This window comes from Scyliorhinus torazame, chromosome 25 (genome assembly GCF_047496885.1).
Source record: "Scyliorhinus torazame isolate Kashiwa2021f chromosome 25, sScyTor2.1, whole genome shotgun sequence".
In the NCBI taxonomy this organism is placed as follows: Eukaryota; Metazoa; Chordata; class Chondrichthyes; order Carcharhiniformes; family Scyliorhinidae; genus Scyliorhinus; species Scyliorhinus torazame.
In genome coordinates, this window is record NC_092731.1 from 12,670,333 (window position 1) to 12,697,741 (window position 27,409).

Here is a 27,409-nt window from a genome sequence, read left to right on the forward strand (position 1 = left end):
TCAAGGAATTTGAGAGAGACAAACAATCAAAAATACAGAGTGAAGAATTAAAGGAGAAAATTGGTATAATTGCCAGCATCCTCAGAAGCAGACAAGCTAACAGCTTGAGAGGGCAGTCCACAACTCACGGCCAGGAGGCTAGACCTGCATCTAAGTCTTAGAGCCAAGGCAAGTGCAGAAATATTTGTAAAGGCAAATAAATAGCTGGATCAGGAAAAGACGTTACCAGACTTGATTATCAGGCTTGTATTGTGTGGTAACTATAAACTGGATTTGACATAGATTTATTTCATTTGGATGTTGTTTGGGGAATGAAAAGACCTGGACATATTTTGGAACAAGAGGCACGTTCCACATAAACTGTATGTGTGAGTATTGATTCATATACTTAATTGTCTCAGAGTAGTCCTGTTCCTGTGTATTTGTCTTTTCTTCAATTTAAGAAATAGTCTTTAATAATTGTTATACAATTATTGGTTGGTTCTTCTACCTGGGTTCCACGTGACTCCTCACACCATTCAAAAAACAAAACAATACGCCCCACACGGACCGGTGTTTCAAGTTGGGGCAGCACGGTAGCACAGGGGCAGCACAGCAGCACAAGTGGATAGCACTGTGGCTTCACAGCGCCAGGGTCCCAGGTTCGATTCCCCGCTGGGTCAATGGCTGTGCGGAGTCTGCACGTTCTCCCCGTGTCTGCGTGGGTTTCCTCCGGGTGCTCCGGTTTTCCTCCCACAATTCAAAGACGTGCAGGTTAGGTGGATTGGCCACGATAAATTACCCTTAGTGACCAAAAAGGTTAGGAGGGGTTGGTTACGAGGATAGGGTGGAAGTGAGGGCTTAAGTGGGTCAGTGCAGACTCGATGGGCCGAATGGCCTCCTTCTGCACTGTGTGTTATATGTTCTATGTACCCTCGTAGGCACCACCAACCTGGTTCGTGACACTATTTCCAAAGTCAACTGTTTAGAAATTAATTCTCAAGGTGTGGGTATCTCTGGTTCGAATGGAACTCATTGCCCTGATCTTGAGGGCAGTTAATGTGTGACCATGTAGGGGCAGCACGGTGGCGCAGTGGCTAGCACTGCTGCCTCACTGCGCCGAGGTCCCAGGTTCGATCCCGGCCCCGGGTCACTGTCCGTGTGGAATTTGCACATTCTCCCCGTGTCTGCGTGGGTCTCAACCCCCACAACCCAAAGATGTGCAGGGGAGGTGGATTGGCCGCGCTAAATTGCCTCTTAATTGGAAAAAATTGAATTAGATGCTCTAAATTAACAAACAGTGTGACCATGTTGATGAAAGACTGGGACTCACATTTAGACCCGATGGGTGAAGGACAGGAGGATTCTTTTCCTGAAAAGGATTAGTGAACCTACTTTCATATCAATCTGACAGTTTCACTGATTCCAACTATTTATTTTCTAATTTGCAAAAAATCACTGGTGATTATTTATTTTTTTAATCGCTTTATCGTGGAATGTAGGTGCCATTGGCAAAACAACCAATAATTGACCATTTTTAATTGCCCCCGAGATGGTGGGGGTGAGCCACCTTCTTGAACCGCTGCAGTCCATGTGGTGTAGGTACACCCACTGTGCTGTTAGGGAGGGAGTTCCAGGATTTTGACCCGGCGACAGCGAAGGAAGGGCCGATATTTTTCCGAATCAGGGTGGTGAGCTGCTCGGAGGGGAACTTGCAGGTGGTGGGGTTCCCAGGTATCTGCTGCCCCTTGTCCTGCCAGCTGCTAGAGGTTGCAGATTTGGAAAGCGCTGACAAAGGAGACTTGATGGGTTGTTCCCAGTGTGCGTCGGTGGTGGAGGGTTTGACCGTCTAAGGTGGGGGATGGGGTGCCAATCAAGCAGGAGAGGTCCCTTGTCCTGGATGGTGTTGAGTTTTGTGAGTGTTATCGGAGCTGCACTCACCCAGGCAAGTGGAGAGTATTTCATCCCACTTCCGACTTGCGCCTTATGAAAAATGAAAATGAAATGAAAATCGCTTATTGTCACAAGTAGGCTTCAAATGAAGTTACTGTGAAAAGCCCCTAGTCGCCACATTCCGGCGCCTGTTCGGGGAGGCTGGAACGGGAATTGAACCGTGCTGCTGGCCTGTTTTCAAAGCCAGCGATTTAGCCCTGTGCTAAACCAGCCCCTTATAGATGGAGGACAGGTTTTGGGAGTCAGGAGGTGATTAATTGCCACAGAATTCCTGGTTTCTAACCTGCTCCAGTAGCCAAAGTATTGGTATGTCTGGTTCAATTAACCTTCTGGTCAATGGTAACCACCAGAATGTGGGGGCTGCAGCGATGGTAATGCCACTGAACCATTGATGGTAAAGCCATTTGAACTCATGATCTAACTGGATTGTTAATCCAGGCGGCTGAAATTATTACATTACTTCCATGTCTCAGCTGTGACTCAGTGGGTTGCACTCTCACCTCAAGTCACAAAGTTGAGGGTTCAAAGTCCCACTCTGGCGATGTCAGCATAAACTGCTGACTGACAGCCCCAGTGTAATACTGAGGTATTGACAAGAGGCCCTACTACCCTCTCAGGATGTAGCAGACTCTATGCCACTATAGCTCTCGCCAGCGACCTGGCCACAATTTGTCCCTCATGTAACTTAAAGCGGAGCCGCTGGTCACGAGCCCCCAGGTTGCTGTCTTGTGGAATCTTGCGATGCGCAAATCGGCGACCACATTCCCTACCTTACAAAGTGACCACACTTCAAAAAGGTATTTCATTAGGGGGCGGCACGGCGGCGCAACGGTTAGCCCTGCTGCCTATGGCGCTGAGGACCCGGGTTCGATCCCGGACCCTGGGTCACTGTCCCTGTGGAGTTTGCACGTTCTCCCCGTGTCTGCGTGGGTCTCACCCCCACAATCCAAAAAGCCGTGCAGGGTAGGTGGATTGGCCGCGCTAAATTGCCCCTTAATTGGAAAAAAAATAATTGGGGACTCTTAAGTTTATTTTTGAAAAGAATTGGCTGTTTAACGCTTTGGGACGTCCTGAGATGGCGACAGGTGCTATCCAAATGCAAGTCCTGCATTTGCTGCTTGTAAGCCACTCGATGGTTTGTTGAGAAACACTGCATTAGCAGGCTGCTGTTAATGTGTGGATAACCCAGTTCATTTGTTAGTATGCGCCGTCAAGTTCATCCATTTGAAAGCACTGTTTACCAGACTAATGTGCCGCATTCTTTTCAGATTGTTCTTTCTGTCATAAATCCAAAAGGATTAGTAAAGATTATTCCTAATGGGACTTGGGACCGGTTCAAGCTCAGTTAGTCACCAGGTCAGTCAGTGTGCTTCGCTGCAGTGAAGTCATAGGTCCAGAATTCTAAATGGCTTTCGGGGCTTCTCCCTGGATACGACAGGGTAGGACGACTGCCAACATCCTCGACAGTTCACCGTGACGCAACTGTTCCTTGTGAACAAGCTGTGACTCTGTGAGTCGCGCTCCCAATCAACCACTCCAGAGACCTGGGCACAAACTCTAAGCTGTTACAGGAGTGCTGCATTGTCAGAGGTGCTGCCTCTCCAGGACGGCACGGTAGTGCAGTGGTTAGCACTGTGGCTTCACAGCGCAAGGGTCCCAGGTCCCATTCCCAGGCTCGATTCCCGGCTTGGGTCACTGTCCGTGCGGCAATAAAGATTATTGTTACTATAAACTACAGAAGCAAAAGAAAAGAGCTACAGTACTTGTAAAGAGTAGGGGAGTTTGCTGTGATATTCTGGGGCCAGTACCATGTTGGTAAATGGCTGAGATTGATTTTGTGGGCACATTATGCGCAACATATGCTGGAGAAATAACCCTGCCTTTATCAGGAGACTCTGCTGTAATTTTTGTCATGGGTTCTGTTCGCTGCAGTTCACAAAGCCCCTTTACAATTAGACTCTGTAGACTGTTTGCTAGTGTGATGTTTCAACTGTCACTACCTGCTGAGCAAATACACTTTGCTGTGAGTCCTGCTGTATGCTCACTTTGCCTCCAACATTGGCAGACACGATGGTGTGGTTAAGGGCTTGGCGTTACTCCCTCCATGCCAAAGCTGCCATGTAGCCTGATGCTATTTACTATTTTTTTTTCTATTCGTGCATGGCACATGTGCCAGCATTTATTACCCTTGAGTCAACCACATTGCTGTGGGTCTGGAGTCACATATAGACCAGGTCAGGTCAGGACGGCAGATTTCCTTCCCTAAGGTGGGTTTTTACGACAATCGGCAAAATAATTCCAGATTTTTATTGAATTCAAATTTCACCATCGGCAGTGGTGGGATTTGAACCCGGATCCCCAGAGCATTACTCTGGGTTGCTGGTTTGCTAGTCCAGTGACAATACCACTACCCCACCGCCTCCCCTTATTTAGCCTGACTTGAATGGAATGGGAAGTTAAGTGAGACGCCTTGAGGCCATTGGTGTTAGCAAGAGGGCAGAGAGAATAACGGTAAAGGTGCCTCAGGTGAGTGGTTCTCAAAGTGTGGTTCTCCTCATGGTTTGTCAGCTGATCCAATGTCATGGCGGAGGCCAAAAGGGGGAACATTCCCGAATTCTCATCCCCACCAGTCATGGGATGTCACACAAACAGACAAGTGCATGCAATAGCAATGTTAGTTTAGAAGAACGATTTATCATAGAATTTACAGTGCCGGAGAAGGCCATTCGGCCCATCGAGTATGTACCAGCCCCTGGAAAGAGCATCCTACTTAAGACCACTACTCCACCCTATCCCTGTAACCCCACCCAACCCTTTTTTGGACACTAAGGGCAATTTAGCATGGCCAATCCACCTAACCTGCACATCTTTGGACTGTGGGAAGAAACCGGAGCACCCGGGGGAAACCCACGCAGACACGGGGAGAACGTGCAGACTCCGCACAGACAGTCACCCAAGCCTGGAATCGAACCTGGGACCCTGGTGCTGTGAAGCAACTGTGCTAACCACTGTGCTACAGTGCTGCCCAATGTAACATATTAGTGTTAATTCTTTTGTTAGTGTTGGTGTTAATTATTTTGTTTGATTGATATTAGTGCAAGATAAATATTAACTTCCCAGACAGAGAATATTGAAATAATTTTATAACTTATTAGAATTTTTTTAAAAATTGCAATTAAGGAGCAATTTAGCGTGGCCAACCCACCTACCCTGAACATCTTTGGGTTGTGGGAGACCCACGCAGACACGGGGAGAATGTGTCCACACGGACAGTGACAATACCAGGGGATCAGGGGTTATGGGGAGAAGGCAGGAGAATGGGGATTAGAAAATATCAGCCATGATTGAATGGCGGAGCAGACTCGATGGGCCGAGTGGCCTAATTCTGCTCCTATGTCTTAAGGTGACCCGGGGCCGGGATCGAACCTGGGTCCTCAACGCTGTGAGGCAGCAGTGCTAACCACTGCGCCACCGTGCCACCCATATAACTTATTGGAATGTTTAGGATGTGAAGACATTATACAGGAAGAGAGTCACAAGATTGGTTCCAGGGATAAAGAACTTGCTACATGGATAGGATGGAGACGTTGGGTTTGTTCTCCATGGAGAAGAGACGGTTGAGGGGAGATTTGATCGAGGGGTTCGAAATCATGAGGGATCTGGACAGAGGGAGAGACACCGTTCCCATTGGTGGAAGGTTCCAGAACCAGAGGGCAGAGATTTCACTAGATTGGCAAAATAGGCAACAGCAACATAGAAAAAAATGTTTTTTTTTTTAACGCAGCGTGGATATGGAATGCCCTGCCGGAGAACATGGCGGTGGAACATTCAATCGAGGCTTTCCAGAGGGAATTGGGTCATTATCTGAAAATAAAACATTGGCAGTCCCACAGGGAAAGGTGCGGCAATGGGAGTAGGTGAATTGCTCTTCCACAGGGCAGGCACGGAGACAGTGGGCTGAATGGTCTCTTAGAGGTGCCACATAGGAGACTGTTAAATAAGTTAAGAGCCCATGGTGTTAAGGGTAAGATCCTGGCATGGATAGAGGATTGGCTGACTGGCAGAAGTGGGGATAAAGGTGTATTTTTCAGGATGGCAGCCGGTGACTAGTGGTGTACCTCAGGGGTCTGTGCTGGGACCACAGCTTTTTACAATATACATTAATGATCTGGAAGAAGGTACTGAAGGCACTGTTGCTAAGTTTGCAGATGACACAAAGATCTGTAGAGGGACAGGTAGTATTGAGGAAGCAAGGGGGCTGCAGAAGGACTTGGACAGGCTAGGAGAGTGGGCAATGAAGTGGCAGATGGAATACAATGTAGAAAAGTGTGAGGTTATGCACTTTGGAAGGAGGAATGGAGGCATAGACTATTTTCTAAAAGGGGAGATGCTTCGGAAAGCAGAAGCACAAAGGGACTTAGGAGTCCTTGTTCACAATTCTCCTAAGGTTAATGTGCAGGTTCAGTCGGCAGTTAAGAAGGCAAATGCAATGTTAGCATTCATGTCAAGAGGGCTAGCATACAAGACCAAGGATGTACTTCTGAGGCTCTATAAGGCTCTGGTCAGACCCCATTTGGAGTATTGAGAGCAGTTTTGGGCCCCATATCTAAGGAAGGATGTGCTGGCTTTGGAAAGGGTCCAGAGGAGGTTCACAAGAATGATCCCTGGAATGAAGAACTTGTGGTATGAGGAACGGTTGAGGACTCTGGGTCCGTACTCGATGGAGTTTAGAAGGATGAGAGGGGATCTTATTGAAACTTACAGGATACTGCGAGGCCTGGATAGAGTGGACGTGGAGAGGATGTTTCCACTTGGAGGAAAAACTAGAACCAAAGGACACCATCTCAGACTAAAGGGACGATCCTTTAAAACAGAGATAAGGATGAATTTTTTCAGCCAGAGGGTGGGGAATCTATGGAACTCTTTGCCGCAGAAGGCTGTGGAGGCCAAATCACTGAGTGTCTTTAAGGCAGAGATAGATAGGTTCTTGATTAGTAAGGGGATCAGGGGTTATGGGGAGAAGGCAGGAGAATGGGGATGAGAAAAATAAGCTTCATTGTAGGTTAATATAAGCCTACTTGTGACACTAATAAAGATTTTTAAATAAAAAATAAACAGGAATTAATTTCATTTAGTAGTGAAGCCGAGGGCGGCACGGTGGCCCAGTGGTTAGCACTGCTGCCTCACGGCGCTGAGGACCCAGGTTCAAATCCCGGCCCTGGGTCACTGTCCGTGTGGAGTTTGCACGTTCTCCCCGTGTCTGCGTGGGTTTCGCCCCCACAACCCAAAGATGTGCAGGGTAAGTGGATTGGCCACGCTAAATTGCCCCTTAATTGGAAAAAATGACTTGGGTACACTAAATTTAAAATAAGAGAGAACCAGTGCCATACGGTGCAGTTTACCAGGAACCAGGAAAAGGCTGTCCTCTGTGATACTCCGAGGGTCACATATAAATATGTATTTATTTCCAAGCTGCCACTCGGGATAACATTTGGTGTCGGTTCCTCGAAGCAGAACAAAGGCAGCAGGGGACCTTTTCGATGTGCGTAGGACAGCAGGGTGTCAAGCTGCATCGCTCCGGAGCACACCTGTCCAAACAGTTGGCAAAGCGTCGTCTTCTAAGCTGTTTATATTTGTGAAAGAAAAAACGTCTGCCTTTGCACACCTCAGAACGTCCCTGAGCATTGTTCCTCCACCGACGTGCTTTTTAAGTGTCATCTCTGCGGAGCACCCAAATGATTCAGCATCCTCCCAAATTATATCCCGACTCCGCGTTCGCTCAAAGCAGTGTCCGAGAAATTATTCCCTAATTTCTGGAGATTCGAGATAATTTTGAAGGGTTACAATCCCTGACCCAGGATGAGTTTGTTTTTTAAAATCTTTAAAAAAAAATTTAGAGTACCCAATTCATTTTTTCCAACTAAGGGGCAATTTAGCGCGGCCAATCCACCTACCCTGCACATCTTTGGGTTGTGGGGGCGAAACCCACGCAAACAATGGGGAAAATGTGCAAACTCCAAGGGAATAGTGTAGATGGGCTTTAGATTGGTTTCACAGGTCGGCGCAACATCGAGGGCCGAAGGGCCTGTAGTGTGCTGTAATGTTCTATGTTCTATGTCCACACGGACAGTGACCCGGGGCGGGGATCGAACCTGGGACCTCAGCGCCGTGAAGCAGCAGTGCTACCACTGCACCATCGTGCTGCCCTTTTTAAAATCTTCACCACACTGGAAGATAGCAATTTATTTTCAAGAAGGGCTGATGTTCTGTTCTATATAAAGCTCGCTTGGCCCTTTTGAAATGAATGGCTGGTTTCCCAGTGTTGGGTTTGAAAGCCATGGTTTGAAATAAATGCTGGTGGGGTCCCGATAGTGGGGTGTGGTAATAACCTGCACGCATTTGGTGTCCGTAGCATAGTAACGTAGCCCAAGTACGTTCACCAGAGCGTTATCAAACAAAATCTAACATCGCGTCACATCTGGACATATTAGGACAGGTGACCAAAACCCTCGGTCAAAGAGGTCGGTTTTCAGGAATGCCTTAAAGGAGGCAAGAGAAATGGAGAGGTTTGAGGAGGGAATTCCAGAGATCAAGCAATGGGCAAGGGCCGTCAATATGGAGCGATTATAATCACAAAGAGGTCAGAATTAAGGAAGTGCAGATATCTCAGGGGGTTGTGGGGCTGGCAGAGATTATAGAGGTGGGGAGGGAGCAAGGCCACGAGAAGGATTTGTAAACAAGGACGAGAATTTTGAGATCGATTGGGAGCCAGGAGATGGATGGATGGATAGGACTTTGGTGTGAGTTAGGACACGGACAATAAGAAATGCAGGTAAGACTTTACGAATATTAAAATTAAAGTCTCCCCTGTGGCTCTATTCACGGTTAGTTGTAGATCTCGGGCGGGATTTTCCAGCCTCCCAGCAGCGTCAATGGGAATTCCCATTGAAGCCACCCCATCGGAAAACCCGTGGGCGGGGTGCATTCCCGGTGGGAATTTTCCTTCGGATTGTGGGGGCGAAACCCACGCAGACACGGGGAGAATGTGCAAACTCCAACGGACAGTGATCCCGGGTCCTCGGCGCCGTGGGGCAGCAGTGCTAACCCACTGCGCCACCGTGCTGCCCTCTCCGTCGATATTTATAATGTGAATCACCTATAGAAAACTGTCACTCAGTAAGCTGGTGTTGCAGTGCCTCCTCTGGCAAAGAGGATGTAAATGCAGCCTGACAGGTTTACATAGGCAATGCCCATTGTAAATATGGACATTTTTTTAATGGGAAAAGTTGAACAGAAGTACATACAGAGGGAGTCCTTTTATACATACACTGATTAACATGTTAGGGACGATATGTTTAATTGTGCTGTGACTTGTATTGCTAGTTACCAATTGGCCAAATCTCCCCCTTACTCTATCCGAGCACTCACTCTTACAATGATGTGGTTGTAATCCTCCGTTTCCTCATCCAAACAATGTTTTAAAATTTGGAGTACCCAATTTTTTTCCAATTAAGGGGCAATTTTAGTGCGGCCACTCCACCCACCCTGCACATCTTTGAGCTGTGGGGGCGAGACGCACGCAGACACTGGGAGAATGTGCAAACTCCACACGGACAGTGATCCCGGGGCTGGGATTGAACCCCGGTCCTCGGCGCCGTGAGGCAGCAGTGCTAACCACTGTGCCACCGTGCTGCCCTGCCTCATCCAAACTTACGAGCCTCAGCTCTACTCAAGACAGCTAAGCCCAATTGCGTCCCTCGCCACCCGTCATCCAATTGCAAATGTGAATTTTCCAATGGGTTACGGGGCAGCAATAAGGAGCGAGAAATCTTCACTGTTGCTTCTTCGTCCCCTTTCCCAAGGCACTGATACTAATGGCAGCAGCTACACTGTGAGCCTGGCTGACATCAATTGGCCGTGGCTTTTTTTTTAAGCCTGTGCCTAGATATTTAGGAAAACTGTAACAATCCCCGACGCACCCCCTCTCCCTTCCCAACCCGTCACCCTTGCTGAGCTAAACAGGCACAGCCCAGGGATCGGAACTGGGGCCCTTGGCAGTCACTCGAGTCACCCACAGTCTGTACCTGGAGCCCTCAGGGTAGGCCACCATTGAAGTGTTCACAAGAAGTAGACACAAAGTGACAGAGGTCAATCTGCGGGCGAGACTGTGATTTAAAGCACTCCCCAGTGAGCAACGTGTCATTAGCAAAGGATGGCAGATAGAATTGCAGAGATTTTTTTACAGAACAGAAACAAGCCTTTTGGACCCACTATGTCGATGCTCCCCACGAGCACTCCCTCATCTCATCCTTCCCATTCTGCTCTTCCTAATCTAGCTTCCCTCGATGCTATTTTTATCTATTCTATTTGTGCGGTGAGTGGTAATGACCTGGAACCCGCTGCCCACGAGGACAGTGGTAGTGGAAACAATCAATGATTTTAAAAGGAAATTGGATGAAGGAAATCATAGAATTTACAGTGCAGGAGGCCATTCAGCCCATCGAGTCCGCACCGGCCCTTGGACAGAGCACCCTACCCAAGCCCACACCTCCACCCTATCCCTGTAACCCCACCTAACGTTTTTTGGACACTAAGGGCAATATGGCATGGCCAATCCACCTAACCCGCACATCTTTGGACTGCGGGAGGAAACCGGAGCACCCGGAGGAAACCCACGCACACACGGGGAGGATGTGCAGACTCCGCACAGACAGTGACCCAAGCCGGGAATCGAACCTGGGACCCTGGAGCTGGAAAGCCCTCGGTATAAACTTGTAGAGGTACGGGGATAAGGTGGGGGTGGGGGAATATGAGGCGAACTGGATTGATCCGGGTGATCTTTTCGCTACACCTAGCTATAACTGTAACATTTTATTCTGCAGCCTCTCCTTCCTTCCCTATGTACGGTGCGCATTGTTTGTACAGCATGCATGAAACAATACTTTTCACTGTATACCAATACATGTGACAATAATAAATCAAATCGAGAGTTGGCATTGTCTCGATGGGCCAAATGGCCTCCTTCTCTGCCATAAATGATTATTATTGGTCCTTGTGGAAGGGAATCCCACATTCTCTTCACTCTCCGGAGAAAGGAGTTTCTCCCGAGTACCCTATTGGATTTCTTATATTGATGGCCCCCTTAGTCCTGCAGGGCCCCAGGTAGAGGGTTTGCGAGGATAGATGCTGAGAGGCTGTTTCCACTGGCTGGAGACTCGCGAACAAGGGGGCACAGTCTCAGGATAAAAGGTGAGCCATCATGTACCGTGATGATGGGGACATTTCTTCACTCAAGAGTGCTCCGAATCTTCGGAATTCTCCACCCCAGGTAAGCTGTGAAAGCTCAGTCACTGAATATATTCAAGATTGCAGCGGTGCTGGGGGAATGGAGGGATAGTGCGGGAAGGAGTTGCAAGATCAGCCATGATCTTACTGAGCGGTGAAGCAGGCTTGAAGGGACGTGTGGCCTACTCCAGCTCCTGTTCTGTATGTTCGTTCCTGCTGCCGTGTTTGTTTAGTAAATACAGAACTGGCCAAAAAATGATAAAAGGCAGCTGGAGCAAATCACTGCATGTCCTGACCTTGAGAAACAAGCACAGGATATAAATAAGGTGACCTCTGGCTAATTGGAGACAAAGGAGAGAGAATTTGAGTGAAGAATATTAATACATTTTTTAAAATTTCAGAGCATCCAATTCTGTTTTTCCCAATCAAGGGGCAATTTAGAGTGGCGAACCCGCCTACCCTGCACATCTTTGGGTTGTGGGGGTGAGACCCACGCAGACATGGAGCGAATGTGCAAACACCACACGGACAGTGACCCGGGGCCGGGAACGAACCTGGGACCTCGGCGCCGTGAGGCAGCAGTGCTAACCACTGCACCGCCGTGTCGTTCCTGAATATTAATAAATATAAAGCAGTTGGGTACCAAGGCTGTACACACCACGTCTCATTATTTTTAAAAGGCAGGTACGAGTTAAAGGTTTTCAGGGGAATGGGAACAGCAGTGAAATAGGGCTAATTGGATCGAAGCATTGCCCCATAGTGTGCTGCAAAACACTATGATTCAATAATGTAAAGATCCCGTACCCTGAGACCCCATTAGTCTTTGCTGAACTCTTCACTCTGCGATATCTGTCGCCCAGCGATTTGAGCAGTCTGACACTCCACTGGAGTACTGAGGATATGTTCCAGCTTCAGACATTCCATTTCTTAGTTGAGACTTTAACACGTCTACGACTTTAAGAGGATGTTAAATAAAATGCAGAGCTAAAATAATAGTTTAATTGATCACTTAGCTTACCCTTGGCGATAGGAACTGTTTTAATGTGGGGAAATGCAGCAGCCAATGTAGGCACAGCAACGTCCCACAAATTATGAAACTGGAACGCAGTAGGAGTCACTGTCTGTAATAACCCAACCCAATGAGAGTCACTGTCTGTAAGAACCCACCCCAGTGAGAGTCACTGTCCGTAATAACCCACTCCAGTGAGAGTCAGTGTCTGTAATAACCCACCCCAGTGAGAGTCAGTGTCTGTGATAACCCACCCCAGTGAGAGTCAGTGTCTGTGATAACACACCCCAGTGATTGTCAGTGTCTGTGGTAACCCAGCCCAGTGAGGGTCAGTGTCTGTGGTAACCCACCCCAGTGAGAGTCAGTGTCTGTGATAACACAACCCAGTGAGAGTCAGTGTCAGTGATAACCCACCCCAGTGAGAGTCAGTGTCTGTGGTAACCCACGCCAGTGAGAGTTAGGGTCTGTGACAACCCACCCCAGTGAGAGTCAGTGTCTGTGATAACCCCCCCCAGTGAGGGTCAGTATCTGTGATAACCCACCCCAGTGAGAGTCAGTGTCTGTGATAACCCACCCCAGTGAGGGTCAGTGTCTGTGATAACCCACCCCAGTGAGGGTCAGTGTCTGTGATAACCCACCCCAGTGAGGGTCAGTGTCTGTGATAACCCACCCCAGTGAGGGTCAGTGTCTGTGATAAGCCACCCCAGTGAGAGTCAGTGTCTGTGATAACCCACCCCAGTGAGGGTCAGTGTCTGTGAAAACCCACCCCAGTGAGGGTCAGTGTCTGTGATAACCCACCCCAGTGAGGGGAGTGTCTGTGATAACCCACCCCAGTGAGGGTCAGTGTCTGTGATAACCCACCCCAGTGAGAGTCAGTGTCTGTGATAACCCACCGCAGTGAGAGTCATTGTCTGTGATAACCCACCCCAGTGAGAGTCAGTGTCAGTGATAACCCACCCCAGTGAGGGTCAGTGTCTGATAACCCACCTCAGTGAGAGTCAGTGTCTGTGATAACCCACCCCAGTGAGGGTCGGTGTCTGTGATAACCCACCCCAGTGAGGGTCGGTGTCTGTGATAACCCACCCCAGTGAGGGTCAGTGTCTGTGAAAACCCAACCCAGTGAGAGTCAGTGTCTGTGATAACCCACCCCAGTGAGGGTCAGTGTCTGTGATAACCCACCCCAGTGAGAGTCAGTGTCTGTGACAACCCACCCCAGTGAGGGTCAGTGTCTGTAATAACCCACCCCAGTGAGAGTCAGTGTCTGATAACCCACTCCAGCGAGAGTCAGTGTCTGTGATAACCCACCGCAGTGAGGGTCAGTGTCTGTGATAACCCACCCCAGTGAGGGTCAGTGTCTGATAACCCACCCCAGTGAGGGTTGGTGTCTGTGATAACCCACCCCAGTGAGGGTCAGTGTCTGTGATAACCCAACCCAGTGAGGGTCAGTGTCTCTGATAACCCACCCCAGTGAGAGTCGGTGTCTGTGGTAACCCAGCCCAGTGAGGGTCAGTGTCTGTGATAACCCACCCCAGTGGGAGTCAATGTCTGTGATAACCCACCCCAGTGAGGGTCAGTGTCTGTGATAACCCACCCCAGTGTGAGTCAGTGTCTGTGATAACCCACCCCAGTGAGAGTCGGTGTCTGTGATAACCTACCCCAGTGAGGGTCAGTGTCTGTGATAACCCACCCCAGTGAGAGTCAGTGCCTGTGATAACCCACCCCAGTGATGGTCAGTGTCTGTGATAACCCACCACAGTGAGAGTCATTGTCTGTGATAACCCACCCCAGTGAGGGTCAGTGTCTGTGATAACCCACCCCAGTGAGGGTCAGTGTCTGTGATAACCCACCCCAGTGAGAGTCAGTGTCTGATAACCCACCCCAGTGAGGGTCAGTGTCTGTGATAACCCACCCCAGTGAGGGTCAGTGTCTGTGATAACCCACCCCAGTGAGGGTCAGTGTCTGTGATAACCCACCCCAGTGTGAGTCAGAGTCTGTGATAACCCACCCCAGTGAGAGTCAGTGTCTGTGATAACCCACCCCAGTGAGGGTCAGTGTCTGTGATAACCCACCCCAGTGAGAGTCAGTGCCTGTGATAACCCACCCCAGTGATGGTCAGTGTCTGTGATAACCCACCACAGTGAGAGTCATTGTCTGTGATAACCCACCCCAGTGAGGGTCAGTGTCTATGATAACCCACCCCAGTGAGGGTCAGTGTCTGTGATAACCCATTCCACAAGAGTCAGTGTCTGTGATAACCAACCACAGTGAGGGTCAGTGTCTCTGATAACCCACCCCAGTGAGGGTCAGTGTCTCTGATAAACCACCCCAGTGAGGGTCATATCTGTGATAACCTACCCCAGTGAGGGTCAGTGTCTGTGATAACCCACCCCAGTGAGGGTCAGTGTCTGTGTTAACCCACCCCAGTGAGGGTCAGAGTCTGTGATAACCCACCCCAGTGAGAGTCAGTGTCTGATAACCCACCCCAGTGAGGGTCAGTGTCTGTGATAACCCACCCCAGTGAGGGTCAGTGTCTGTGATAACCCACCCAAGTGAGAGTCAGTGCCTGATAACCCACCCCAGTGAGGGTCAGTGTCTCTGATAACCCACCCCAGTGAGGGTCAGTGTCTCTGATAACCCACCCGAGTGAGGGTCATGTCTGTGATAACCCACCCCAGTGAGGGTCAGTGTCTGTGATAACCCACCCCAGTGAGGGTCAGTGTCTGTGTTAACCCACCCCAGTGAGGGTCAGTGTCTGTGATAACCCACCCCAGTGAGGGTCGGTGTCTGTGATAACCCACCCCAGTGAGGGTCAGTGTCTGTGATAACCCACCCCAGTGAGGGTCAGTGTCTGTGATAACCCACCCAAGTGAGAGTCAGTGCCTGATAACCCACCCCAGTGAGGGTCAGTGTCTCTGATAACCCACCGCAGTGAGGGTCAGTGTCTCTGATAACCCACCCGAGTGAGGGTCATGTCTGTGATAACCCACCCCAGTGAGGGTCAGTGTCTCTGATAACCCACCCCAGTGAGGGTCAGTGTCTGTGTTAACCCACCCCAGTGAGGGTCAGTGTCTGTGATAACCCACCCCAGTGAGGGTCAGTGTCTGTGATAACCCACCCCAGTGAGGGTCAGTGTCTGTGATAACCCACCCCAGTGAGAGTCAGTGCCTGTGACAACCCACCCCAGTGAGGGTCAGTGTCTGTAATAACCCACCCCAGTGAGAGTCAGTGTCTGATAACCCACTCCAGCGAGAGTCAGTGTCTGTGATAACCCACCCCAGTGAGGGTCAGTGTCTGTGATAACCCACCCCAGTGAGGGTCAGTGTCTGATAACCCACCCCAGTGAGGGTTGGTGTCTGTGATAACCCACCCCAGTGAGGGTCAGTGTCTGTGATAACCCAACCCAGTGAGGGTCAGTGTCTCTGATAACCCACCCCAGTGAGAGTCGGTGTCTGTGGTAACCCAGCCCAGTGAGGGTCAGTGTCTGTGATAACCCACCCCAGTGGGAGTCAATGTCTGTGATAACCCACCCCAGTGGGGGTCAGTGTCTGTGATAACCCACCCCAGTGTGAGTCAGTGTCTGTGATAACCCACCCCAGTGAGGGTCAGTGTCTGTGATAACCCACCCCAGTGAGAGTCGGTGTCTATGATAACCTACCCCAGTGAGGGTCAGTGTCTGTGATAACCCACCCCAGTGAGAGTCAGTGCCTGTGATAACCCACCCCAGTGATGGTCAGTGTCTGTGATAACCCACCACAGTGAGAGTCATTGTCTGTGATAACCCACTCCAGTGAGGGTCAGTGTCTGTGATAACCCACCCCAGTGAGGGTCAGTGTCTGTGATAACCCACTCCAGTAAGAGTCAGTGTCTGTGATAACCAACCACAGTGAGGGTCAGTGTCTCTGATAACCCACCCCAGTGAGGGTCAGTGTCTCTGATAAACCACCCCAGTGAGGGTCATATCTGTGATAACCTACCCCAGTGAGGGTCAGTGTCTGATAACCCACCCCAGTGAGGGTTGGTGTCTGTGATAACCCACCCCAGTGAGGGTCAGTGTCTGTGATAACCCAAACCAGTGAGGGTCAGTGTCTCTGATAACCCACCCCAGTGAAAGTCGGTGTCTGTGGTAACCCAGCCCAGTGAGGGTCAGTGTCTGTGATAACCCACCCCAGTGAGGGTCAGTGTCTGTGATACCCCACCCCACTGTGAGTCAGTGTCTGTGATAACCCACCCCAGTGAGGGTCAGTGTCTGTGATAACCCACCCCAGTGAGGGTCAGTGTCTGTGATAACCCACCCCAGTGAGAGTCAGTGCCTGTGATAACCCACCCCAGTGATGGTCAGTGTCTGTGAGAACCCACCACAATGAGAGTCATTGTCTGTGATAACCCACCCCAGTGAGGGTCAGTGTCTATGATAACCCACCCCAGTGAGGATCAGTGTCTGTGATAACCCACTCCAGTAAGAGTCAGTGTCTGTGATAACCAACCACAGTGAGGGTCAGTGTCTCTGATAACCCACCCCAGTGAGGGTCAGTGTCTCTGATAAACCACCCCAGTGGGGGTCATATCTGTGATAAACTACCCCAGTGAGGGTCAGAGTCTGTGATAACCCACCCCAGTGAGGGTCAGTGTCTGTGACAACCCACCCCAGAGAGGGTCAGTGTCTGTGATAACCCACCCCAGTGAGAGTCAGTGTCTGATAACCCACCCCAGTGAGGGTCAGTGTCTGTGATAACCCACCCCAGTGACGGTCAGTGTCTCTGATAACCCACCCCAGTGAGGGTCAGTGTCTCTGATAACCCACCTGAGTGATGGTCATGTCTGTGATAACCCACCCCAGTGAGGGTCAGTGTCTCTGATAACCCACCCCAGTGAGGGTCAGTGTCTGTGTTAACCCACCCCAGTGAGGGTCAGTGTCTGTGATAACCCACCCCAGTGAGGGTCAGTGTCTGTGATAACCCACCCCAGTGAGGGTCAGTGTCTGTGATAACCCACCCCAGTGAGGGTCAGTGTCTGTGACAACCCACCCCAGTGAGGGTCAGTGTCTGTGATAACCCACCCCAGTGAGAGTCAGTGTCTGTGATAACCCCCCCCCCCAGTGAGGGTCAGTGTCTGATAACCCACCCCCGTGAGGGTCAGTGTCTGTGATAACCAACCCCAGTGAGAGTCAGTGTCTGTGGTAACCCAGCCCAGTGAGAGTCAGTGTCTGTCGTAACCCACCCCAGTGAGGTTCAGTGTCTGTGATAACCCACCCCATGAGAGTCAGTGTCTGTGATAACCCACCCCAGTGAGGGTCAGTGTCTGTGATAACCCACCCCAGTGAGGGTCAGTGTCTGTGATAACCCAACCCAGTGAGAGTCGGTGCCTGATAACCCACCCCAGTGAGAGTCAGTGTCTGTGATAACCCACCCCAGTGAGAGTCAGTGTCTGTGATAACCCACCCCAGTGAGGGTCAGTGTCTGTGATAACCCACCCCAGTGAGAGTCGGTGTCTGTGATGACCCACCCCAGTGAGGGTCAGTGTCTGTGATAACCCACCCCAGTGATGGTCAGTGTCTGTGATAACCCACCACAGTGAGAGTCATTGTCTGTCATAACCCACCCCAGTGAGGGTCAGTGTCTGTAATAACCCACCCCAGTGAGAGTCAGTGTCTGTGGTAACCCAGCCCAGTGAGAGTCAGTGTCTGTCATAACCCACCCCAGTGAGGGTCAGTGTCTGTGATAACCCACCCCAGTGAGAGTCAGTGTCTGATAACCCACCCCAGTGAGAGTCAGTGTCTGTGATAACCCACCCAGTGAGAGTCAGTGTCTGTGATAACCCACCCCAGTGAGGGTCGGTGTCTGTGATAACCCACCCCAGTGAGGGTCAGTGTCTGTGATAACCCACCCCAGTGAGGGTCAGTGTCTGTGATAACCCACTCCAGTAAGAGTCAGTGTCTGTGATAACCAACCACAGTGAGGGTCAGTGTCTCTGATAACCCACCCCAGTGAGGGTCAGTGTCTCTGATAAACCACCCCAGTGAGGGTCATATCTGTGATAACCTACCCCAGTGAGGGTCAGTGTCTGATAACCCACCCCAGTGAGGGTTGGTGTCTGTGATAACCCACCCCAGTGAGGGTCAGTGTCTGTGATAACCCAAACCAGTGAGGGTCAGTGTCTCTGATAACCCACCCCAGTGAAAGTCGGTGTCTGTGGTAACCCAGCCCAGTGAGGGTCAGTGTCTGTGATAACCCACCCCAGTGAGGGTCAGTGTCTGTGATACCCCACCCCACTGTGAGTCAGTGTCTGTGATAACCCACCCCAGTGAGGGTCAGTGTCTGTGATAACCCACCCCAGTGAGGGTCAGTGTCTGTGATAACCCACCCCAGTGAGAGTCAGTGCCTGTGATAACCCACCCCAGTGATGGTCAGTGTCTGTGATAACCCACCACAATGAGAGTCATTGTCTGTGATAACCCACCCCAGTGAGGGTCAGTGTCTATGATAACCCACCCCAGTGAGGATCAGTGTCTGTGATAACCCACTCCAGTAAGAGTCAGTGTCTGTGATAACCAACCACAGTGAGGGTCAGTGTCTCTGATAACCCACCCCAGTGAGGGTCAGTGTCTGTGATAACCCACCCCAGTGAGAGTCAGTGTCTGATAACCCACCCCAGTGAGAGTCAGTGTCTGTGATAACCCACCCAGTGAGAGTCAGTGTCTGTGATAACCCACCCCAGTGAGGGTCGGTGTCTGTGATAACCCACCCCAGTGAGGGTCAGTGTCTGTGATAACCCACCCCAGTGAGGGTCAGTGTCTGTGATAACCCACTCCAGTAAGAGTCAGTGTCTGTGATAACCAACCACAGTGAGGGTCAGTGTCTCTGATAACCCACCCCAGTGAGGGTCAGTGTCTCTGATAAACCACCCCAGTGAGGGTCATATCTGTGATAACCTACCCCAGTGAGGGTCAGTGTCTGATAACCCACCCCAGTGAGGGTTGGTGTCTGTGATAACCCACCCCAGTGAGGGTCAGTGTCTGTGATAACCCAAACCAGTGAGGGTCAGTGTCTCTGATAACCCACCCCAGTGAAAGTCGGTGTCTGTGGTAACCCAGCCCAGTGAGGGTCAGTGTCTGTGATAACCCACCCCAGTGAGGGTCAGTGTCTGTGATACCCCACCCCACTGTGAGTCAGTGTCTGTGATAACCCACCCCAGTGAGGGTCAGTGTCTGTGATAACCCACCCCAGTGAGGGTCAGTGTCTGTGATAACCCACCCCAGTGAGAGTCAGTGTCTGTGATAACCCACCACAATGAGAGTCATTGTCTGTGATAACCCACCCCAGTGAGGGTCAGTGTCTATGATAACCCACCCCAGTGAGGATCAGTGTCTGTGATAACCCACTCCAGTAAGAGTCAGTGTCTGTGATAACCAACCACAGTGAGGGTCAGTGTCTCTGATAACCCACCCCAGTGAGGGTCAGTGTCTCTGATAAACCACCCCAGTGGGGGTCATATCTGTGATAAACTACCCCAGTGAGGGTCAGAGTCTGTGATAACCCACCCCAGTGAGGGTCAGTGTCTGTGACAACCCACCCCAGAGAGGGTCAGTGTCTGTGATAACCCACCCCAGTGAGAGTCAGTGTCTGATAACCCACCCCAGTGAGGGTCAGTGTCTGTGATAACCCACCCCAGTGACGGTCAGTGTCTCTGATAACCCACCCCAGTGAGGGTCAGTGTCTCTGATAACCCACCTGAGTGATGGTCATGTCTGTGATAACCCACCCCAGTGAGGGTCAGTGTCTCTGATAACCCACCCCAGTGAGGGTCAGTGTCTGTGTTAACCCACCCCAGTGAGGGTCAGTGTCTGTGATAACCCACCCCAGTGAGGGTCAGTGTCTGTGATAACCCACCCCAGTGAGGGTCAGTGTCTGTGATAACCCACCCCAGTGAGGGTCAGTGTCTGTGACAACCCACCCCAGTGAGGGTCAGTGTCTGTGATAACCCACCCCAGTGAGAGTCAGTGTCTGTGATAACCCCCCCCCAGTGAGGGTCAGTGTCTGATAACCCACCCCAGTGAGGGTCAGTGTCTGTGATAACCAACCCCAGTGAGAGTCAGTGTCTGTGGTAACCCAGCCCAGTGAGAGTCAGTGTCTGTCGTAACCCACCCCAGTGAGGTTCAGTGTCTGTGATAACCCACCCCATGAGAGTCAGTGTCTGTGATAACCCACCCCAGTGAGGGTCAGTGTCTGTGATAACCCACCCCAGTGAGGGTCAGTGTCTGTGATAACCCAACCCAGTGAGAGTCGGTGCCTGATAACCCACCCCAGTGAGAGTCAGTGTCTGTGATAACCCACCCCAGTGAGAGTCAGTGTCTGTGATAACCCACCCCAGTGAGAGTCAGTGTCTGTGATAACCCACCCCAGTGAGGGTCAGTGTCTGTGATAACCCACCCCAGTGAGAGTCGGTGTCTGTGATGACCCACCCCAGTGAGGGTCAGTGTCTGTGATAACCCACCCCAGTGATGGTCAGTGTCTGTGATAACCCACCACAGTGAGAGTCATTGTCTGTCATAACCCACCCCAGTGAGGGTCAGTGTCTGTAATAACCCACCCCAGTGAGAGTCAGTGTCTGTGGTAACCCAGCCCAGTGAGAGTCAGTGTCTGTCATAACCCACCCCAGTGAGGGTCAGTGTCTGTGATAACCCACCCCAGTGAGAGTCAGTGTCTGTGATAACCCACCCAGTGAGAGTCGGTGTCTGTGATAACCCACCCCAGTGAGGGTCAGTGTCTGTGATAACCCACCCCAGTGAGAGTCAGTGCCTGTGATAACCGACCCCAGTGATGGTCAGTGTCTGTGATAACCCACCACAGTGAGAGGCATTGTCTGTGATAACCCACCCCAGTGAGGGTCAGTGTCTGTGATAACCCACCCCAGTGAGGGTCAGTGTCTGTGATAACTCACCCCAGTGAGGGTCAGTGTATGTGATAACCCACTCCAGTAAGAGTCAGTGTCTGTGATAACCAACCACAGTGAGGGTCAGTGTCTGATAACCCACCCCAGTGAGAGTCAGTGTCTGATCACCCACCCCAGTGAGGGTCAGTGTCTGTGATAACCCACCCCAGTGAGGGTCAGTGTCTGTGATAACCCACCCCAGTGAGAGCCAGTGTCTGATAACCCACCCCAGTGAGAGTCAGTGTCTGTGATAAGCGACCCCAGTGAGGGTCAGTGTCTGATAACCCACCCCAGTGAGGGTCAGTGTCTGTGATAACCCACCCCAGTGAGAGTCAGTGTCTGTGATAAGCCACCCCAGAGAGGGTCTGTGTCTGATAACCCACCCCAGTGAGAGTCAGTGACTGTGACAACCCACCCCAGTGAGAGTCAGTGTCTGTGATAACCCACCCCAGTGAGGGTCAGTGTCTGTGATAACCCACCCCAGTGAGGGTCAGTGTCTGTGATAACCCACCCCAGTGAGGGTCATGTCTGTGATAACCCACCCCAGTGAGGGTCAGTGTCTGTGATAACCCACCCCAGTGAGGGTCAGTGTCTGTGAAAACCCAACCCAGTGAGAGTCAGTGTCTGATAACCCACCCCAGTGAGGGTCCGTGTCTGTGATAAGCCACCCCAGTGAGAGTCAGTGTCTGATAACCCACCCCAGTGAGAGTCAGTGTCTGTGATAACCCACCCCAGTGAGAGTCAGTGTCTGTTAACCCACCCCAGTGAGAGTCAGTGTCTGTGATAACCCACCCCAGTGAGGGTCAGTGTCTGATAACCCACCCCAGTGAGAGTCAGTGTCTGTGATAAGCCACCCCAGTGAGGGTCAGTGTCTGATAACCCACCTCAGTGAGAGCCAGTGTCTGTAATAACCCACCCCAGTGAGGTTCAGTGTCTGTGATAACCCACCCCAGTGAGGGTCAGTGTCTGTGATAACCCACCCCAGTGAGAGTCAGTGTCTGTGATAACCCACCCCAGTGAGAGTCAGTGTCTGATAACCCACACCAGTGAGTCAGTGTCTGTGATAACCCACCCCAGTGAGAGTCAGTGTCTGTTAACCCACCCCAGTGAGAGTCAGTGTCTGTGATAACCCACCCCAGTGAGGGTCAGTGTCTGTGATAACCCACCCCAGTGAGGGTCAGTGTCTGTGATAACCCACCCCAGTGAGGGTCAGTGTCTGTGATAACCCACCCCAGTGAGAGTCAATGTCTGTGATAACCCACCCCAGTGAGGGTCAGTGTCTGTGATAACCCACCCCAGTGAGAGCCAGTGTCTGATAACCCACCCCAGTGAGAGTCAGTGTCTGTGATAAGCCACCCCAGTGAGGGTCAGTGTCTGATAACCCACCCCAGTGAGGGTCAGTGTCTGATAACCCACCCCAGTGAGAGTCAGTGACTGTGACAACCCACCCCAGTGAGGGTCAGTGTCTGTGATAACCCACCCCAGTGAGGGTCAGTGTCTGTGATAACCCACCCCAGTGTGGGTCAGTGTCTGTGATAACCCACCCCAGTGAGGGTCATGTCTGTGATAACCCACCCCAGTGAGGGTCAGTGTCTGTGATAACCCACCCCAGTGAGGGTCAGTGTCTGTGAAAACCCAACCCAGTGAGAGTCAGTGTCTGATAACCCACCCCAGTGAGGGTCAGTGTCTGTGATAAGCCACCCCATGAGAGTCAATGTCTGATAACCCACCCCAGTGAGAGTCAGTGTCTGTGAAAACCCACCCCAGTGAGAGTCAGTGTCTGATAAACCACCCCAGTGAGAGTCAGTGTCTGTGATAACCCACCCCAGTGAGGGTCAGTGTCTGATAACCCACCCCAGTGAGAGTCAGTGTCTGTGATAAGCCACCCCAGTGAGGGTCAGTGTCTGTGATAACCCACCACAGTGAGGGTCAGTGTCTGTGATAACCCACCCCAGTGAGGGTCAGTGTCTGTGATAGCCCACCCCAGTGAGGGTCAGTGTCTGTGATAAGCCACCCCAGTGAGAGTCAGTGTCTGTGATAACCCACCCCAGTGAGGGTCAGTGTCTGTGAAAACCCACCCCAGTGAGAGTCAGTGTCTGTGATAACCCACCCCAGTGAGGGGAGTGTCTGTGATAACCCACCCCAGTGAGGGTCAGTGTCTGTGATAACCCACCCCAGTGAGAGTCAGTGTCTGTGATAACCCACCCCAGTGAGAGTCATTGTCTGTGATAACCCACCCCAGTGAGAGTCAGTGTCAGTGATAACCCACCCCAGTGAGGGTCAGTGTCTGATAACCCACCTCAGTGAGAGTCGGTGTCTGTGATAACCCACCCCAGTGAGGGTCGGTGTCTGTGATAACCCACCCCAGTGAGGGTCGGTGTCTGTGATAACCCACCCCAGTGAGGGTCAGTGTCTGTGATAACCCAACCCAGTGAGAGTCAGTGTCTGTGATAACCCACCCCAGTGAGGGTCAGTGTCTGTGATAACCCACCCCAGTGAGAGTCAGTGTCTGTGACAACCCACCCCAGTGAGGGTCAGTGTCTGTGATAACCCACCCCAGTGAGAGTCAGTGTCTGTGACAACCCACCCCAGTGAGAGTCAGTGTCTGATAACCCTCTCCAGCGAGAGTCAGTGTCTGTGATAACCTACCCCAGTGAGGGTCAGTGTCTGTGATAACCCACCACAGTGAGGATCAGTGTCTGATAACCCACCCCAGTGAGGGTTGGTGTCTGTGATAACCCACCCCAGTGAGGGTCAGTGTCTGTGATAACCCAACACAGTGAGGGTCAGTGTCTCTGATAACCCACCCCAGTGAGAGTCGGTGTCTGTGGTAACCCAGCCCAGTGAGGGTCAGTGTCTGTGATAACCCACCCCAGTGGGAGTCAATGTCTGTGATAACCCACCCCAGTGAGGGTCAGTGTCTGTGATAACCCACCCCAGTGTGAGACAGTGTCTGTGATAACCCACCCCAGTGAGGGTCAGTGACTGTGATAACCCACCCCAGTGAGAGTCGGTGTCTGTGATAACCTACCCCAGTGAGGGTCAGTGTCTGTGATAACCCACCCCAGTGAGAGTCAGTGCCTGTGATAACCCACCCCAGTGATGGTCAGTGTCTGTGATAACCCACCACAGTGAGAGTCATTGTCTGTGATAACCCACCCCAGTGAGGGTCAGTGTCTGTGATAACCCACCCCAGTGAGGGTCAGTGTCTGTGATAACCCACCCCAGTGAGAGTCAGTGTCTGATAACCCACCCCAGTGAGAGTCAGTGCCTGTGATAACCCACCCCAGTGAGGGTCAGTGTCTATGATAACCCACCCCAGTGAGGGTCAGTGTCTCTGATAACCCACCTGAGTGATGGTCATGTCTGTGATAACCCATCCCAGTGAGGGTCAGTGTCTCTGATAACCCACCCCAGTGAGGGTCAGTGTCTGTGTTAACCCACCCCAGTGAGGGTCAGTGTCTGTGATAACCCACCCCAGTGAGGGTCAGTGTCTGTGATAACCCACCCCAGTGAGGGTCAGTGTCTGTGATAACCCACCCCAGTGAGGGTCAGTGTCTGTGACAACCCACCCCAGTGAGGGTCAGTGTCTGTGATAACCCACCCCAGTGAGAGTCAGTGTCTGTGATAACCCCCCCCAGTGAGGGTCAGTGTCTGATAACCCACCCCAGTGAGGGTCAGTGTCTGTGATAACCAACCCCAGTGAGAGTCAGTGTCTGTGGTAACCCAGCCCAGTGAGAGTCAGTGTCTGTCGTAACCCACCCCAGTGAGGTTCAGTGTCTGTGATAACCCACCCCATGAGAGTCAGTGTCTGTGATAACCCACCCCAGTGAGGGTCAGTGTCTGTGATAACCCACCCCAGTGAGGGTCAGTGTCTGTGATAACCCAACCCAGTGAGAGTCGGTGCCTGATAACCCACCCCAGTGAGAGTCAGTGTCTGTGATAACCCACCCCAGTGAGAGTCAGTGTCTGTGATAACCCACCCCAGTGAGGGTCAGTGTCTGTGATAACCCACCCCAGTGAGAGTCGGTGTCTGTGATGACCCACCCCAGTGAGGGTCAGTGTCTGTGATAACCCACCCCAGTGATGGTCAGTGTCTGTGATAACCCACCACAGTGAGAGTCATTGTCTGTCATAACCCACCCCAGTGAGGGTCAGTGTCTGTAATAACCCACCCCAGTGAGAGTCAGTGTCTGTGGTAACCCAGCCCAGTGAGAGTCAGTGTCTGTCATAACCCACCCCAGTGAGGGTCAGTGTCTGTGATAACCCACCCCAGTGAGAGTCAGTGTCTGATAACCCACCCCAGTGAGAGTCAGTGTCTGTGATAACCCACCCAGTGAGAGTCAGTGTCTGTGATAACCCACCCCAGTGAGGGTCGGTGTCTGTGATAACCCACCCCAGTGAGAGTCGGTGTCTGTGATAACCCACCCCAGTGAGGGTCAGTGTCTGTGATAACCCACCCCAGTGAGAGTCAGTGCCTGTGATAACCGACCCCAGTGATGGTCAGTGTCTGTGATAACCCACCACAGTGAGAGTCATTGTCTGTGATAACCCACCCCAGTGAGGGTCAGTGTCTGTGATAACCCACCCCAGTGAGGGTCAGTGTCTGTGATAACTCACCCCAGTGAGGGTCAGTGTCTGTGATAACCCACTCCAGTAAGAGTCAGTGTCTGTGATAACCAACCACAGTGAGGATCAGTGTCTGATAACCCACCCCAGTGAGAGTCAGTGTCTGATCACCCACCCCAGTGAGGGTCAGTGTCTGTGATAACCCACCCCAGTGAGGGTCAGTGTCTGTGATAACCCACCCCAGTGAGAGCCAGTGTCTGATAACCCACCCCAGTGAGAGTCAGTGTCTGTGATAAGCGACCCCAGTGAGGGTCAGTGTCTGATAACCCACCCCAGTGAGGGTCAGTGTCTGTGATAACCCACCCCAGTGAGAGTCAGTGTCTGTGATAAGCCACCCCAGAGAGGGTCTGTGTCTGATAACCCACCCCAGTGAGAGTCAGTGACTGTGACAACCCACCCCAGTGAGAGTCAGTGTCTGTGATAACCCACCCCAGTGAGGGTCAGTGTCTGTGATAACCCACCCCAGTGAGGGTCAGTGTCTGTGATAACCCACCCCAGTGAGGGTCATGTCTGTGATAACCCACCCCAGTGAGGGTCAGTGTCTGTGATAACCCACCCCAGTGAGGGTCAGTGTCTGTGAAAACCCAACCCAGTGAGAGTCAGTGTCTGATAACCCACCCCAGTGAGGGTCAGTGTCTGTGATAAGCCACCCCAGTGAGAGTCAGTGTCTGATAACCCACCCCAGTGAGAGTCAGTGTCTGTGATAACCCACCCCAGTGAGAGTCAGTGTCTGTTAACCCACCCCAGTGAGAGTCAGTGTCTGTGATAACCCACCCCAGTGAGGGTCAGTGTCTGATAACCCACCCCAGTGAGAGTCAGTGTCTGTGATAAGCCACCCCAGTGAGGGTCAGTGTCTGATAACCCACCTCAGTGAGAGCCAGTGTCTGTAATAACGCACCCCAGTGAGGGTCAGTGTCTGTGATAACCCACCCCAGTGAGGGTCAGTGTCTGTGATAACCCACCCCAGTGAGAGTCAGTGTCTGTGATAACCCACCCCAGTGAGAGTCAGTGTCTGATAACCCACACCAGTGAGTCAGTGTCTGTGATAACCCACCCCAGTGAGAGTCAGTGTCTGTTAACCCACCCCAGTGAGAGTCAGTGTCTGTGATAACCCACCCCAGTGAGGGTCAGTGTCTGTGATAACCCACCCCAGTGAGGGTCAGTGTCTGTGATAACCCACCCCAGTGAGGGTCAGTGTCTGTGATAACCCACCCCAGTGAGAGTCAATGTCTGTGATAACCCACCCCAGTGAGGGTCAGTGTCTGTGATAACCCACCCCAGTGAGAGCCAGTGTCTGATAACCCACCCCAGTGAGAGTCAGTGTCTGTGATAAGCCACCCCAGTGAGGGTCAGTGTCTGATAACCCACCCCAGTGAGGGTCAGTGTCTGTGATAACCGACCCCAGTGAGGGTCAGTGTCTGTGATAACCCACCCCAGTGAGAGCCAGTGTCTGATAACGCACCCCAGTGAGAGTCAGTGTCTGTGATAAGCCACCCCAGTGAGGGTCAGTGTCTGATAACCCACCCCAGTGAGGGTCAGTGTCTGATAACCCACCCCAGTGAGAGTCAGTGACTGTGACAACCCACCCCAGTGAGGGTCAGTGTCTGTGATAACCCACCCCAGTGA

At 51.5% G+C, this 27,409-nt stretch overlaps 1 protein-coding gene across 2 annotated transcripts in view; it reads right to left on the bottom strand.

Moving 5' to 3' along the window:
• numbl (NUMB like endocytic adaptor protein) overlaps positions 1-27,409 on the bottom strand; it is a 283,887-nt gene that overhangs the window by 164,753 nt on the left and 91,725 nt on the right. The window lies entirely within an intron of this gene.